Source organism: Myotis nattereri, assembly GCF_964212035.1.
Source record: "Myotis nattereri genome assembly, chromosome: 3".
Classification (NCBI taxonomy): domain Eukaryota; kingdom Metazoa; phylum Chordata; class Mammalia; order Chiroptera; family Vespertilionidae; genus Myotis; species Myotis nattereri.
Window position 1 is genome coordinate 38,461,812 of NC_138077.1, and position 15,943 is coordinate 38,477,754.

The window sequence follows — 15,943 nt, forward strand, 5'->3', positions numbered from 1 at the left end:
AGAACTGGATATCTCCCCTGCACCTGCCTCCCCACCTCACCCTACCCTAACCCCACCCTAAAGGATTTAAAAGATACCCTCTGAAGAACAGGGGGAGTTGTGATAAAGTGATTATATTTAAACCAGAATTGATTTGGGGACAGGAGAGATTTGTGGGTAACAGAAGTGCATGTGGAATTGGCTGAATTAAATTTTCTGTCCTTAGGAAAAATAGGACCTCCACATTCAGACTTATTTCAGTTATTTTAAAAAATATTTTATGACTTGATATGGCATACATTACTAGTATATTTGTACCATCATGTTTGATCAAATAAATGGATGAATGAATGAGGTATTTCTGTCTCCTCCCCCTTTATAGTGGGGATTATAGTGCCTGACAGTTGTACTTCATAGAAATGTTGTCTCTTTGGTATAACTATTATGTAGGAAACTGTGAATTAATCAGGAGGAAACTCTCATGTAAAAACAAACATAATTATTTTTTATTCTGCTAGACCCCATACTGAGAAAATCAATATTTTTGTATTAGATTATTTATTTACTAAGATGATAGTTCTAACACATTTTTGGTGGCATGCTTGAGCCTTTGGGTAATCTGGACCAGACATCTTTATGCTGTCCCCAACATCAGATAAAAAAGGAAATACTCATCCATCTCCATAGACTGATACAATTTGCCAGGTCAGATCCCCTCTGGAATGTAAATTTCCATCATCCTTTGAGACACTGTATTCTTTACTCTTATACACAGGCCATGACACATTACATCTTCCAGATCTACTTCTTTCTTTAAATAATCATTGTAGCGTGGCTGGAAAGAAAATACTATAAAAATTTAATACTGTAAATTGTGTCTCTCTCTGCTCTTCAATACAGTCCTTCTTTTACAATCAAAGCAATACAATACAACAAAAATCTCAAATTAAGCAAAATAACCTCTCAGGCATTTTAGTACCATTCTAACACTTTTTAACTTAAAACATAGAGGAATAGTAGAAAGAGTGGCATGATTTTCCTGAATCCCCTGATTTAAAAAAGTAGACAAAGTTACTAGCAAAACCAAAAGTCTATAGACAGCTACTCCAATGAAGTACCCACCACACTCCAAGCTATAATTGATGATAGAGATAATCCATCAAGAGCTACAAGAGTTGTGTAGCATCAGCAAGAAAAAGCAGAGGGAAAACACAACAGGGCTTCGGACAGACTGAGAAATACCCAAATAGCTGGCAGGGACTCACTCACTGGAAGGCTGGGTGGACCAATTTGAGAACAGAAGCGGAAACCGAGAGGAGCTTTGCATGTTCCAAGAACAGATGCATGGATGGGTATGTGGTGAGTTCTGAAGGGACTGGAACAGTTAACGGCCCATAAACTCTCGGAACTAACTAATCCTAACTCCATCCCCCAAAATAGAGTCTACATGCTATGAGCTAGAGAAGTAAGAAAGAGAAGATTGAGAATAGAAGAGAGCAAGGAGCCAGGAGATCTCAGAAAGTAAGCCAGCACCTGGTGAGCACTACATGAGAACAAGAGCGAACTCTAGAGTCTGAAGTTTGAAAGGTGTCCTAAACCACCCATCCTCCAGCTTCTAATCAAACCTGTAGAATGAATGAAAAATGGAGGCAGAGAAGCATGTTAAACTACACTTCGGGGATGCACTCAACAAAATCCAGGCTAGAGGACAAATTACCTCATTTCTCCAACAATTAAATCACACAGCAAAAGTGGGCAGGGGGTGAAGGGGGAGTTTTTTTAAGTCTTTACTATGCAGATTGACATTTCTCTCCAGGAGAAAGAAATCTCTGCAGAACAAGGAGTATCTAGGGCTGGATACTCCAGCTCAACCCGTCAGGTAGACAGAGAGCAAATCCTCCCTTTCTCCACAATTCTGTTCTCTTCAGTTCTCAACGGGTTGGATGAGGTTCACCCACACTGGGGAAGGCAATCTGCTTTACTCTGCCAATAATCAAATGCAATTAATTCTCTTCTAGAAACACCCTCACAGACACCTGAAATAATGTCTAACCAGATATGTGAGCATCTTGTGATCCAGCCAAGTTGACACATAAAATAAACAATCACACCATGTAAAATAATGAATGCTGTTTTAAGCTGCTAAATTTTGGGTAATCTGTTATGCAAAGATAACTAATATAAGCCTCTCCTTTTAAACTAGATAGGTGATTGATTGGTTGATAGATAGATAGATAGATGATAGATAACTTGGATAAAAATTAAAATATATGTCTCCTTACTCTTTTTTTTTTTTTATAGTTTTTGCCTCTTCTTTGCTGTTTATACTTCCTGATTAACTTTAGAATCACACTGTCAAATTCCCCAAGAAAAACTCCCATTGGGATTTTCATTTGAATTGCGTCAAACCTATAAGCTAATTTACAGAGAAGTTAAAGTTGTACAATGTTCTCTTTTCAGCCACTCTACAATGATTCAAGACTTTTATGTTCTCCACTGAGATTTCATGATTATATTCATCATAGGTACAATATTTGATATATTATTAAAATAGGTAAATTATGCTTTAGTGAGTGAAAACTATTTTCTTTTAAATAATTATTGCTGCTATATAGAAAAATTGTCCTACTCTTATATTATATTCAAGCATTTAAAATAACTTTACTATCTGCTTGTACTATTACTAAAATGTACTCTTCCTTGTAGGCTGATTTATCAACACACAAGAGGGAAATGAATATGTTTAAGATGATGGCAATCATATATTCCTTTTCTGTAACCTGCAATTGTCAGATTACCCAATTTACTTCTTAATATCTGCAAACAATGGAAATAATTAGCTATTTCCCTGAAAACTCCATATTCCTTTCCTGACCTAAAATCCTTTTTCCTCTCACAACCTACACAACTTTTCTCCCAATTCTAAAAGATACTGAAGTATTGTTGTTGTTGTTGTTTTAATAATATGTCTCCCTCATGCAGACCAGTTAGCTTCCAACTGTTTCTTTGCCGTTGGCATCACTAACATGAATTCCATTTTCACACCCACTATAACAAAGAAAGCCAAACCGTACTTCTTCCTGACCCTTTCCCCTTGCAGTCACTATTCTATTTGGGAGAAATACCTATTCGTTATGCATCTATACGTTCTTCTCTGCACCATTTTGAGTATGTGTTCATCAGTGTTATCCAATAAGGGGAAGAATGATACATTTATTTAATGTTGGAAAAGAAGTATACTCACTTGTAATAAGAGCCTACTGTGTCAAACATTGCACCAGTGGCTTTCGTACCCTATCCTATATAATAAAAGCTTAATATGCTAGGTGTCTGACCATTTGACTATTTGACCAGTTGCTATGATCACACTGACCACCAGGGGGCAGACGCTCCGACCTGTAGGTTAGCTTGCTGCTGGGGTCCGGCCTATCAGGACTGAGCAAGACAGGCTGGACATGCCCTGGAGCCCCTCACGGTCCCTCCTCGGCCCGATCGTGCACCAGTGGGGTCCCTCTGCCTGGCCTGTGCCCTCTTGCAATCTGGGGCCACTCAGGAAATGTCCACAGGCCAGGCCAAAGGACTCCACCGGTGCACGAATTCATGCACCGGGCCTCTAGTCTTATATAATCCTCACAACAACTCCAATGAGGCATATTAATGTATCCTTTTTACAGATGAAAAAAAATTATGAAACGTTAGATTATATTTTAAAGTTATTCAGTTTAGGTCTCTCTGACCCCACGGCCTAGGTTTCCCCTTGGTCAGACTCTGTGCACAGTTCACCTGGGCATCTCGCTAAAATGCAGATACTGTCTGAAATCAGGGCTGAGATGCTGCACTTCTAACAAGTCCCCAGAAGATGCCAGAACTGCTAGTCTCCATGCCACTTTAAGTAACAAAGCAGATCACAGGATATTTGAGACACGTGACTTGTCAAAAGGAATACAGGCTTTGGAATTTGATCATCTGAATTCAAATTTGAATGCAGATACTTACTAGCTTTCTAACCCAGCATGGATTCTTTCTGAACCTCGGTTCCATAGTCTGAAATATGGAGAAAATAAGACCAGCTTAATATAATTGTTAGGACAAAAAAGAATACATGTCTAGTACCTGACACATGTTAGAGGCTCAGTATTGATTGGCCTTTCTTGGGAACTTAGAATATTGCTCTACACCTTATAGTCGTTCAATATGTATATTTCTTTGGTGGCAATTACAGAAAGACAACTAAAAGTGATTTGGACAGAAGGCATGGAAGCATCTTAGCAATTGCCTAGTCGTCCAACTTTGGGAAAGGCAGCTGGGCTCCTGGCACCAAGAACTCAGATGCTACCCACAATTCTCTCTCTCTCTCTCTCTCTCTCTCTCTCTCTCTCTCTCTCTCTCTCTCTCTCTCTCTCCTAGAGCAAATGGACTTCATTCTGTTCCACTGCAGTCTTGTTTCTCACAAGTAGTGAGACTGGAGTGCCAATAGTCTCCAAGCTTTGCAACTTAAGATTTCCACCATCACCAAAGACTGAATCTCAGGCTCTGTCTTCCTGTACCAATTTTTAAAATCCTTGAGACACAATTTACTTGGACAATAGCAGCCAGATGTCCTCCCCTGGATCTATTACAGTGATGGCAAACCTTTTGAGCTCGGCGTGTCAGCATTTTGAAAAACCCTAACTTAACTCTGGTGCCGTGTCACCTATAGAAATTTTTTGATATTCGCAACCATAGTAAAACACAGACTTATATTTTTGATATTTATTTTATATATTTAAATGCCATTAAACAAAGAAAAATCAACCAAAAAAATGAGTTCGTGTGTCACCTCTGACACGCGTGTCATAGGTTCGCCATCACTGATCTATTACCTTTGGTCAGAGAGGAAGGGACACAGAGAAGGGGTTATTGCTGTGAATGTCTAGCTACTTCAGTGGGTCAATTGGTGACTACTACAATGTAAGGGAAGAACTGGGCCAGGAGTCAAGAAACCTAGATAGTTGTCCTGATTGTGGCACTCATTTCCTAAGTGACTGTGGATAAGTAACTTAATATCTTTGGCCATCACCTTCATCTACATAATAAGATTAGATGATACCTGAGGTCATATCCAAATATAAAATATTATGAACCTATAAATATATGATTAAAGTGTAGAATATCTTCAAGTTTAAATGTTAGATTTTTTTTCTAAATTCCTCAACTGGAATCGTCTTCTATTAGTACTTTCCAAGCTATTGAAGATTGGACTATTCCAGGGTTAGTGCTCTTTAACATCAGTTAGTGTGGCTTGCCAGTTGCATTTGAAAGGAGAGTGCCCTTAGAGTTGATGAAACTATTTGTGATTTGTTATAATCTCTCCCTGGACTTTACTGTAATTTTTTTTTTCTTTTTAACAATTCAACCCTCCCTCTGTTTAACAAAACATGGGCTTGGAAAACAACAACCACACATAATAACAAATATCGTTGGTTGCCAATTTTCAGCTGCAAAGGTATAAATAGAAAAAGTCCTGCTGACTAGCTTCCAAGAGGTTGCTGTTACTTTAGGGGAATCTATTGCCTCATTCATGGGTTCATTCATTTGACCAATATCAACTGAAGTCTGGTATGTTTCAGACACTGGTCAAAGTGTTGGGGATACAGTAGAGAAAAGACAAACTATATTTCTGAGTTCTGGGTGCTTGTGTCCTATGTAAAAATAAATAAATAATAAATGTCTAATAAAGACATGGATAAAATACAAAAATTCTGGCATGCCCAGTCTCTACCATTAGCCAGGGTAATTCAGGCATTTCAACTTCATTGGTCATGGGCCATTGCCTTCTTCAAGCTTCTAAAAGTCACACTAACAATGAGTTTGGGTCCTTGTCAGAATGTGAAATCTCAGATCCCAAGAGAATAATCCAAAGTCCATCGTTTCTTTCTTATCGAGTCTTAAATTTTAGCCACTTTGATCAAGAGCCTTTCCTGCCATGAACACAGACAATAGTGCAATGAAGGCCTGGGGGTGGGGAGTAGAGGGCGAATGAGGAAGTGGGGGGAGAGGGAGTCAATGGGGGAAAGAGGGGACATCTGTAATACTTTCAATAATAAAGATAATTTAAATAATAAAAAAGAACCTTCCCTGTCTCCTGCTAGTACATGCAGCTCCTTTGAGGTATGGTCTCTTCCTTCTTATGCCGAGTCCAGCATGTCCTTGATGGAGTATACCGTGGCTTTCTCTTAGTTACTGGCCGGGGAGCCAGGAGAGAAACCAAGGGCAGATCCTGAGAGAGCCTCTGGTGCCCTGCAGGGGAGAGCCCTGTGAGGTGTTCTCCCGCTGGGAAATAGGGGAGTAGGAGCCGGGGGTGCCAGCTGAGACAGGGAGGGCCACCTCCGCAGGCTGAGGATTGAGAGGAGTCTGGGGATTCAAAATCTTTGGGGTTATCCATACAAATGTCTTCATCCCATAGGTGAGAGACCCAAGTTCCCCATAGCCCTGAAGTTGGCATGGCAGTCCTGCCTTAGTTGAAGTCAATTTTCTTTGAAGCTCAATGACTCAACCTATTAAGTCCTGAGTATGGTTTTCAGCAATTTCTGCTCTCTCATTGCAGGAAATAAAGACCTTTTGTAGTTACCAAAGGGGCTCTATGACCTTCACACTTGGTTTTCAAGTGTTTGTGAAATGCCCTCAACATTTAATTATCCCTCTGTAGAGTATGGACGCAACTTAATACCAGCTAGTCAATGTCATGTCCTTGTATGCATTGTCTGCCCACCACCACCTTGGGAATTATCAAGAGCCTCGAATTATTGTACCAGCCAAGGTATTCTTCTCTACCAGAACACTTTCCTCGCTGGGGACAGTGTTCATAACTTGGCTGCTGTCTTGTACTGGAAACTGCCTTTGCCTCCCTTACCACCTGGGGCAGGGCTGCCGTTGCCAGACCAATGGTGAATGATCCAGTCCCCAATCTTCAGTGCTGGCGCCTTACTGCATCACTTCAGGTCCCTGAGTAAGCAGACACTAAGGTGGTATTAGGAGAGCAAGAGGTTCATTGGAGGGTGATGTCTATGAAAATCAGAGGCAATGGAGCAAAATTGGGCAGAAGAAGTCTTCACGCAACAATGCAGTTCTGACAGTCTGGCCAGCCCAATGGAGAGCTCCAGAATGTAAACTGCCTATTAGGACTCTCCCGTCCCACTGTACGTTTGTTTGAGCATAGAAACAATCTTTTCAATTAGTTATTGGCAGGGGGAAATGAGTAAAAGCATGTCTTGTGGTAAATGGACAAAATGCTATAGCAGAGAACACACCAATTTTGCAAAATGGGACTGAGACAAGTTCCTATCAAACATGTTTTCAACTTCTTGCCAATTTTCTCTTTTCCCTTGAGGTCACAATATTTTGGAAACCCCAGAATTCCATACATATGTGGACATAGATGACAATAGGAGTGGGTTTTGTTTTGTTTTTTTTTTTGTTGTTTCGTTTTTACTATATTACAAACTAGACTAGAAATCATTGAGAGTCAGAATGTGGCTACAAAGATAATAGGGTGCAACCAGATATTCAAGGCTAATGTCAGACATTCTGTGAGAACAACGCACTAGTGCAATAAGAAAGACTAATAGGCTCCTTAATACAGGGTCAGTATATTTTACAATTTTGGGGTTACTTGTTGAAAGACATTTTCAATGAAGAAAGTGAGATTTTACCAATAAAGCTATAATTTTTTATCACGTGTAAATTTAAAAATCCAATGATTCATGATCCTCAAGCTCTTTCTTCACATACCTTCAAAATTTATTTTTCAGTGAAGCAATGCTATTGTTTTCAGTAAAAACATTCACAATTTATCATTTTCACCATCACATTAAACATACAAATTGAAGAGACAATTTTTTTTTTTCAGATGAAATGCTCTCAATAAAAAATGCAGTACTGGCTACAAATTCAGGAGATAAGCACAAACAACTCCCCTCCCCCCACCCTGCTCTACATGTGACAGACTTCACCCCATTCATTAATTCTTTTCAGTTGCTATTCCATTCAGTAAAATTCACACACCTTGCTGAAAATACTTTTGTTTGTACTTTGCAAATAAATATGACTTCACAAATATTCTCAACATAAATAATAGTAAACAAAAATAAGTGAAAAGCTAGATCAATATTTGTTATATTTGTTTGAATACATATTTTGAGCATATGAAAAATGTATCCTTTGATGGTATAGTTCAAAAAAATCAATTGTTTCATCTTAGATACAAATTTTTGAAGCAAAGCATATTTTGGCCAAATTTACAGTACCAAATATTCACCAAATATTCTCCTATTTAGTAGCTTCATTGTCCACAGAACTCTAAAACTGATTTTAAAGGCAGCCTTAATTATTCATCTTTGTGCACATTTTTTAGTGATTTTTCTTTATAATTTGTGTGGTTGGTTTTTTAAAGCCACTGAAAGATTGATATTTTTAATGTAGCTACTCCGAGTTCATCCTCCTCAGTCATGCTAAAGTTTAAGCTATTTTGCACCCCCATAATAATAAGACTCATGCTTAGAAAAGCATCCATGGCAGAGACATTTACTGCTCACCAGATACACATGTTCCTCCACATTTTCTTATACCATTGCCCACGTGACTAGCTTTGGCTGGGAAAGAAAATAATGTATGTTATTTCTAACTCCAACCTTTTAAGAGCCAGTAGGTGATCTTGCAATCAGGAAGCCATGTTTTGAGATGGCAGTCACAATATGAAAGCGAACTAGATCCCTGAGTCCCTGTTTGGAACAGAGCTGCCCTGAAGAGTTACTGAACCCACAATCAACTGGTCAAGTGAGACCAGTTGTACTGTTTGCATGTTTCCTTATTAGCTAACAGTTGGTTTATGTGACAAAATGTTTTAATAAAAAATACAATTTTCCTTCCAAATCTTCATGTAAATGTAATGCTTCAGAAAATATGTATAAACACCTGTTATTCCTTTGGCTTTAAGTTTCCCCAGCACACTACATGTATATCCCAGGAATAAAATTACCCCGATTTGAGGAGCATCACTCCACTGTCCCCGGAGATTACCCTGTATTATGCTAGTACATTTTGACTGATTGCATAGATTTCCAATGTCAGTGCTTTCACTTGGTGATATTTTGTTTTTATGCCATTAATTTACATTAAGGGGTATCGTAGTTTGGGTTGCTATGACAGAATACCTTAGGCTGGGTAGTATAAACAACAGAAACTTACTTCTCACAGTTCTGGAGAAAGGGAAATCCAAAATCGAGGTGGCAGTAGAGTCAGTGTCTGCTGGAGAGGGCTCTCTTCCTGGTTGGCAGATGGTCATCTTCTTCCTGTGTCCTCACATGAGAGAGAGAGAGAGAGAGAGAGAGAGAGAGAGAGAGAGAGAGGTCTTATAAGGGCACAATTTCCATCATGAGGGCCTCACCCTCATGACCTCATCTAATTCCTTCCCAAAAGCCCCACCTCCTAATATCATCACATTGGGGCGTAAGACTTCAACATATGAATTCTGGGAGGACACAGCCATTAGTTTTATATTGAAGGGTAACATAAAAAGCATTCATATATAACTCATACTAGAGCTCTTTTAAGCACATTGTTGAGAGCATTTTCTATAATTTTATATAATATCACCTTTATGCAGTTCTACGAAATAAATTTCTTTCATATCTCAGCCTAGGGAAAATAAACCTTTCTTTTCCCCCATGAAACAGCTTTGTTTTTAGAGTTAATAATATTGAATATTTTAGTCTGATCATTGCAGATCCATCCATCCCACAAGATGGTCCCCAATGATCCCCATCTCCTGATATTCACATTCTTGTGTAGGTGCATCCCACAGTGCAATAGGGTTGGTCTCTGTGACCAAAAGAATACTACAGTCATGTTCAAGATTACATCATAAAAGGCAATGCGGCTTCCTCTCTTACCTTCTTTCTGAAATCACTCAGCCTGGGAAATCCAGATGCTGTAAGGACACTCAGGCAGCTCTGTGGAGAGGCCTGGTAAAGAATTAATGCCTTCTGCCCAAAGCCAGTGAGAAACCAAGGCCATCAGCCCCAGCCAACAGCCATGTGATAAACTATCTTGGAGGTGAATCCTGCAGCCCCAGTCAAGCCCTCAGATGACTGCAGCACCAGCTAACATCTTAACTTCCTCTTTGTGAAAGACTCTGAGCCAAAACCATCCAGCTACACCATGCCGGGTTCCTGACTTCAGAGATAATAAATGTCTGTCATTTTAGGCAGCTATGTTTTGGTGTATTATTATGCCATATTAGATAATTTATCAGGCTGCTTCCCTCTTTCTTTTGGCTGCTAGAAATCCTAAATTCAAATTGAAATATGAGACTCAGCTCTAAAATTCATACAGGACTCTCAGCATGTATTTTTGTGTTCTAATGTTATTTCTTTATTTTAATTTTTCTCTTATTTCAATCCCCCTTCTGTTTATTTAATTTTGTTATAATACTAGTAGCCCTGCGCACGAATCCGTGCGCCAGTAGGTGGCTGCAGCCCTCCTGTAGCTCCCCCTGCCCCCCCCCATAGCTTGTTTCCCTGCCCTGTCCTGTACCTCTCCGCTGCCTGCTTGTAGCCAGTAGGTCGTTGCTGCCCTCCTGTAGCTCTCCACCTGCTGCCCCACCCTCCTGTAGCTCTCCTCATCCCCCCTCCCCCCCTCATAGCTTGCTGCCCTACCCCCTCCTGTAGCTCTCCGCAACCCACTTGTACCTCGCTGGCCCACCCTCCTGCTGATCCTTCTGCCGTGATCTGGTTATGACAAGCTCGGGGTGTAACAGATAATTAGCATATTCCTCTCTTATTATATAGGATATGCTATGAACCAACTCAAATAGTTTTTTGGGAATGAGGCAAAGTATTTTTTATAACCAAATTAAGAAATATAATCCAAGGAAACTAACATGATATAAGCAAATAAATCAACATGGCTTGTTAGACCTAAGTTTGAAGCTGTGTTCAGCATGGAAAAAACAGAATTGTCTGAGGTTTTCCTGATGGCACATAAGCTCTGGGTAGGAAAAAATAAAAATATTCCCCAATATTATGTTATTTGAAACAAAGATTATACTGCTATCCTAAGTAGTGATTCAAATTGACCAGTTCATAAAGCTATTTTCATTAGTCTTCCAGGAAATAAAAAAATAAGGACAATGCAGTCAATTTTCCATTAAGTTAATTTCCCTTAAATTTGACTCTATGTTGAGATATTCTTTTTAATCTCAATGTATCTTCTTTTAGAATATGAAAATGATATTGTTTCTTAATGTTTCTCATTGCACAATGTCCCCATTTACCCTAGCATTTACATGTTTTTATTTAGTTTTGTCTTATTAAATGTTCCTGGTGCATGAAACCACCAAGTGCAGGAACCACTGTTTCTAGAGAATTATTGGGAGACTAGAGGCCTGGTGTATGAAATTCGTGTATGGAGGGACGTCGCTCAGGCCAGCCTGCACCCTCTCGCAATCTGGGGCTGCTGGCTCCTAACCGCTTGCCTGCCTGCCTGCCTGATTGCCCCTAACCACTCTGCCTGCCTGCCTGATCGCCCCAACTGCCTCTGCCTTGGCCCTCGCTGCTGCAGCTTCATCCAGAAGGACATCCGAATGACATCCAGAAGGTCGTTCAGCTGTCCGGTCTAATTAACATATTATGCTTTTATTATTATAGACTAGTAGCCCATCATGTGATATCGCACACAGTAGGCCACTCGCTGCTTCCTCGGGAGCCGGCGGGAACCGCAGCTGCCAGGAGCTGTGCTGTTTCCATGGGGGCCATGCAGCTTCCACAGGAGGCAGGAGGGACCCACATTCATTCTGCGAGAGGCGGGAAGGAGCTGCAGTGCCCAAGGGAGCCGGGAGGGAGATGCGCTGCTTCTGCGGGAGGCAGGAGGGACCTGCGCTGATTCCACAGGAGGTGGGAGGGACCTGTGCTGCTTCGGTGGGAGGTGGGCCAGCCGTCTCATCTCCAGGCCTTCTCTTGGAGGCAGAGGCTGTGAGCTGGCCCCCCTGTTCCTCTCTGTGTCTACTCCAGCTCCAGGGGGCTGGCCCGAGGCTCAGCGATGAAGCAAGCATTCCCCCAGGCCACTCACATTGCCCACTCTCAGCAGCCACCACCCTGGTACTGGGGGACTCTGGCGGGGCTGAGAGGACTGGGCGCCCCATCTTGTGACTATGAGCGCCACCATCTTTGTGACAGAATGACATTTAATTTGCATATTACCCTTTAATTAGATAGGATGGTAAGGGAGGTGGCAGGGCAATGCACAAATCTCAAGGCAGGGGAATGCTTGAGGAGGAAAAATATACATGTTTTCTATATACCCTTTGTTTTCATAATACTAATTACAGAAAGGAAAGTTCAAACAACTTGTATCTCAGGGCCTTCATTCCACAACCTGATTGAGTTCATTGTTCCAGAGAAGTAGCCAGGTTTCTTCCTTTGGACCTTAGGCCCTTGGGGGGTTAATACAAGAGAACATCCAATTCTTTTGCTCACTTAACATCTATAGTTTGAAGAAGGTCTCCAGATAATATATGCAGTGCATTTTAAATGTATAAGACTACCAGGCACAGTTAACCAAATTCCATTAAGAGTGGTCTAAATTCATGCGAGGTTTTTATATATTGTATCATTTCCTAATCACTAGATACAAAAACATAATTGCTATGAGATGGGGCATCATATATATTTTTTTATGTGTTGGTATGTTTTCTGTGCAGACACAGAGACTCTACTCAGGACTGTGTTTTTCTTATCTTCTCCAGACTGATAGTAATTGCTAATATGCAATCAGGAGTTTAGTTATTTTCACACCTTCCTATTAAGAAGCAGAAAATTCATAAATATTTACCAGATTGTTGCATGTGACATGTAATTTCTTCTCTCCCCATAAATTACAAAATGTTTGGCCTTGTCTAATTATTGAGTCTCCATTTCCCTTATTCCACTTGTCAAGGAATTTCCCGAACAGCTTACTATTCTGCCTCAAGGACTTCAGTGTGAGAAGGGAAACTAGAAAATGTGACTTCACGTCCAGTTTACAAGCTTGTGTTAAGGAACAGTCTTCCATGGTTAATCACTTGAACCTTTTTAGTTGTGAGAACTCCAGTTGGGAAGTTACCTGCATCAGTCAACAGCATCTTGGACTGTGGATATTTTATGTAACTTGCTGACTTTCAGACTTGGAGACTCGCTTTCTTTCTCTGTAGCGGGGTTTTGTTGGGGGAAAGAATCAGAGAGGCCAGCAAAGCAGGGCCAGCCATTTCAGCTGTATTTTGTTCATTGTCTTCCCACACTTGTTTCCCCCCCTACTAATGTATTGTTTATGTTTTTTAAAGGGGCCCTGGAAATAGTAGGGAATAAGTAAATGTTTTAGGATAGATCAGCGTGGACAGAAAGAAGAAAACAGAATGAATGACGTGCTTGAATCTTCTTTCAGATAAAACCAGCTCCTGGGGAACATCTTAACAGGGCGAGGCTCCCAATCTGACACATAACTCTTTATTTTCCTTATAAAGTTAAGTGGTCCCTTGCTGCTTCTCCAAATAAAGTAAAATTGCCTCACTTTTAAGAGCGAAAGTCTTCTGTTTTTCAGACTACTCAGAGAATGTGTTCCCTAAGTCTGATTTCCCATTTATGAACTAATAAGGCCAATTTTCATAAATCACACCAGGAAATCAGTGTTCGCTTCATAAAAAGAGCTCCAGTTTCCACAAGTCATGTAAGTAGAGGTGACAGCTGGCAACTCGTCAGTGAGGAATGGGGATCTCCCGCATCTCCTGTGGGGTTTGAATATTTAACTTTGCCTCCAGTACTTGACTGTACCTTCCCCTCATTTTATCTCACCCAAATTTTAGGTTCCCTTCTGATAAACTGCATGTGGTGAACTTACATCTTTCCCAATACCGGATATTGTACCCTTTTTGTAACAGAAACACATTTCAGACTTCATAGAGCCAGTTTTCTTTTTTTAATTGTGAAAGGATGAAAGATGGGTCTGAAACTATTCTGCTACCTTTAAGCAGATAGACGGACCTAAAAGAAGAACAGCAACCACTTAACCTTCCTTATTTCTCCAACAACTCTCCCAATAGTATTTATTTCCCTACCGCTTCAGGAATTGTTTTCTAATGAAGGTTTGTATTCCCTTCAAATACAGAAAGTAAATAAAGCTCCGCAAAGTAAATAGCAAGAAAAATCACCGATAGAAAGAACAACCACAAAAATCTAAGTGCAATGCTTGACTGTGTGAAAAAGGAAAGTGAGCCCAGAGTAGTCTATGTGTCTTCACTAATGTCATACCACCACTTCCTGCACAGGAATGAGAATTAGAATTCTGGTCTCCTGGCACCAGCTTAGAGTTTCTTCTATGTAGAATTCACAGTGTTAGTGGTACACCTGGAGGGAGAAACAGGGGAAAGAATGAAGATGGAATATTCTAATAAAGCATTCCATTCTAATTTGGTGCCTCTCAGAGGAAACTCCGAGGGGCCCTAAGCCTGGAAGGGCAGGAAGTCCCCTTTCCGGAGTCTCTTCTATCACAGCAAGTGCTGGCTTCAAAAACAACTTACTGTTACATTTGCCTCGAAAGTCTAGTAATGATGTCATGGCAGACCTTCCCAGCCAACATTTCCTTCAGGGCCACAAGCTTTCTAAAAGTGAAATAAAAACTAAAACCGTAATTTTCCTTACACAGAATGCAAAAAGGAAAGGGGAGGGGTGAAGGGAGAAAAAGGGAATGACATTAGGATAGGTATATGACAATTACAGCCAGTGAATAGATTAAATGGTATTTTATGATTCAATTCACTTAGGGTATTTTTAATGGTCTGAGAAATGATCTATGTCATTTTTAAACATTAAAAATCATTACCAGGTACACAGTAATGAACTTTGAGCAGAGGAAGTACATGAACCCCAAAGCCAGCACCACAGGACAGAGGGTGTTCCAAATTATCATTTTATTGTACCACCTTAGAGTGTTTTTACTGTTTTAATTATATTAGTTATCTTTTCTGTATGCACCATCCCTTGAATTTTATATCAGTTGATTTTACTGACTTAGCTTTAACACATAGGCTACAATCTGGAAAATCATTACATATTAGTAAATAGCACCACTATTGTGATATTTTCTCACGTTTTATTCAAATTTTAGTTATGGCTTACATTTTTTAATGAATTATGAAGGGCCATTCTCATCAAAAATTAACAGAGTATAATGTTAATTAAAAACAACATTACAAAGAAGATATACCAAAGGCCAACAGGTGCGTGAAAAGATGCTCAACATCACTAGTGATTAGGGAAATACAAATTAAAACCACAATGACATGTCACCTCCTCCCTGGTAGAATGGCTACTATCAAAAGAGAAGAGATAAAGGCTAATGTAGATGTGGAGAAAAGGAAACCTTTGTGCACTATTGGTAGGGTTGTAAATTGGTACAGCCACTATAGAAAATAGTATGGAGAACCCTAAAAAAGTTAAAAATAGAACCTATGATCCAACAATATGATCCTTCCACTTCTAGGAAGATATCTGCACTTCTATGTTCCCAGCAGCATTATCACCAATAACTAAGACTTAAGAAAACCTAAGTGGCCACTGATGGATGAAGAGATTTAAAAGTTAAAGATAAATATACAAATATTATTTAGCCATAAAGAAGAGGAAATCCTATCATTTGCAACAACATGGATAGACTTGAAGACATTACACTAAATGAAATGTTATGTAGAAAAAGACAAATACGGTATAACCTCACTTATATGTGGAATCTAAAAACAAAGCAAAGCAAATCAAACAAATAAACTAGAAACAGATCAGACTTGTGGTTACCAGAGGCAGAGGGTAGGAAAGAGGGGGAAACAGAGAAAAGTTGTCAAAAGATTAAAACTCCCTGTTATAATATAAATAAGCACTGGAGGTATAATGCACAATATGAT